Source organism: Cryptomeria japonica, unplaced genomic scaffold (assembly GCF_030272615.1).
Source record: "Cryptomeria japonica unplaced genomic scaffold, Sugi_1.0 HiC_scaffold_114, whole genome shotgun sequence".
In the NCBI taxonomy this organism is placed as follows: domain Eukaryota; kingdom Viridiplantae; phylum Streptophyta; class Pinopsida; order Cupressales; family Cupressaceae; genus Cryptomeria; species Cryptomeria japonica.
This window is the reverse complement of record NW_026728936.1, coordinates 4,032-5,910: the sequence shown is the minus strand read 5'-3', so window position 1 is coordinate 5,910 and position 1,879 is coordinate 4,032. Positions and strand designations below refer to the sequence as shown.

Here is a 1,879-nt window from a genome sequence, read left to right as displayed (position 1 = left end):
CTCGGAACACATTTTTGTTCTCGTGGACCCATCATGGGTCTTGGAACGCATTTGTGGTCCTTGGGTCCCATTTTGCATCCCGAAACTTGTGTTTTGGTGCTTGATCCCTATTTTGGGTGCCCACCTTGCACCAAGTGCGCACCCGGGGCAAACCGAGCGCCTTGGTGCACCGGGGCAAGATCGAGCGTGCACCCGAGGCGCCCCGAACATGCACCAAGGTGCACTCGGCCCACATGTGAGCGCAGGTCGTTGCGCCCGAGGTGGTGTGTGGGCACCGCGTTGCAGACGGGACACTGCACGCACACGACGCCCCCTCCAGGTGCACGCACGTAGGCCGGGCCGGGTGCACACCCGACGCCCTAGCAAGGTGCGCGCACCCGGGCAGGGCTCACACTTGGCGAACGGGGCGCACTTCGCGAGGGAGGGTGTGCACCTCGACGGGGGTGGGTGGCCGGGGTGGATTCGCACGTGGGTCGCGGTTTGCTAAGTACACACTGCGACAAGCTCATAACGGGTGCGATCATACCAGCGTTAGTGCACCGGATCCCATCAGAACTCCGCAGTTAAGCGCGCTTGGGCCGGAGTAGTACTGGGATGGGTGACCTCCCGGGAAGTCCCGGTGTTGCACCCTTTTTTAGTTTTTCGCCGGGCGTCGCAATGCTATTTGAATAAACCTTTTGCCCGTTTGCGTTCTCGTCGGGGCCGGGCCGGGCCGGGGTGCGCTGCCCGCACTACCGCGCGCGCGGGGGGCGACACCGAGCGCGCACCCGAGGCGCCCCGAGCACACAGGCCACGGTGCAACCCGGGCGTTGTGCGCGCACCCCGGTGCGCCCGAGGTGCTGCGCGCGCACCCAGGTGAAATCGGTGTGCACCTCGGCCAGTGCGCGCTCGGTCGAGTCGCGCACGTTGGCCAAGGTGCACGGTGATGTTTCTTACTCTAAGGTTCCGCACCAGACGCCCGGGACAGGTGAGCGAAGCTGGGCGGGGCCGGGTGCGCGGCCGGGGCAGGTGCACGCAGCTGGAGAGAGCTTTGGAGCACACTTCGGAGCGCACCAATGATGCGCTCCATTCAAAAGTTTCCTGAAAAGGCAAAAAAAGTTGAGATTATAGAATTTCCCACTTGAGAGATTGTAAAAAAAAAAAATTTAAAATGAAGGAAACGCGGGTGCCAAGGTGTGCGCAGCCCAGCCAAGGTGTGCGCACCAAGGCGCCCACCCTGGCGAAGGTGCACGCAAGGTGCGCACCCGAGGCAAACCGGACAATTAACCCAACTTTCGACTTCGCGCGCACCTTGGAGCGCACTTCGGAGCGCTCCTTGGTGCGCACCAATCTTGGGCACCTCGGAGTGCACCATGGCGCCCACCAAGGTGCGCACCCGGGGCAAACCGAGCTCCGACTTCGTGCGCACCTTGGAGCGCACGAAAGGTGCGCACCATGGCGCCCACCAAGGTGCGCAGCCCAGCCAAGGCGTGCGCATCAAGGTGCGCACCCTGGCGAAGGTGCGCACCCGGGGCAAACCGAGCTCCGACTTCGTGCGCACCTTGGAGCGCACAAAAGGTGCGCAACCCAGCCAAGGTGTGCGCACCCCGGTCAAACCGAGCTCCGAATCGTGCGCACCAGAGGTGCACGCCATCGTGCGCACCTTGGAGCACACTTCGGAGCCCTCCTTGGTGCGCGCCGATGTTGCGCACCTCGGAGCGCACCCGGGGAAAACAATGCAATTAACCCGACTTTCGACTTCGTGGGCACCTCGGAGCGCTCTCGGGTTCGCACCTCGGAGCACACCGAGGTGCGCACCTTTGATGCGCTGCCTTCACCAATTTCCAGAAAAGGCAAGAAAACATTGAGAAGGTGTGCGCACCGAGGTGCCCACCCTGGC

The 1,879-nt window shown here is 63.2% G+C and overlaps 1 non-coding gene across 1 annotated transcript; it reads left to right on the top strand.

Annotated features, from left to right (window-relative positions):
• Positions 1-512: 512 nt before the first annotated feature.
• Positions 513-631, top strand: LOC131865553 (5S ribosomal RNA). Its single transcript, XR_009364273.1, has one exon. It is a non-coding gene; the product is annotated as a 5S ribosomal RNA (ribosomal RNA).
• Positions 632-1,879: the final 1,248 nt, after the last annotated feature.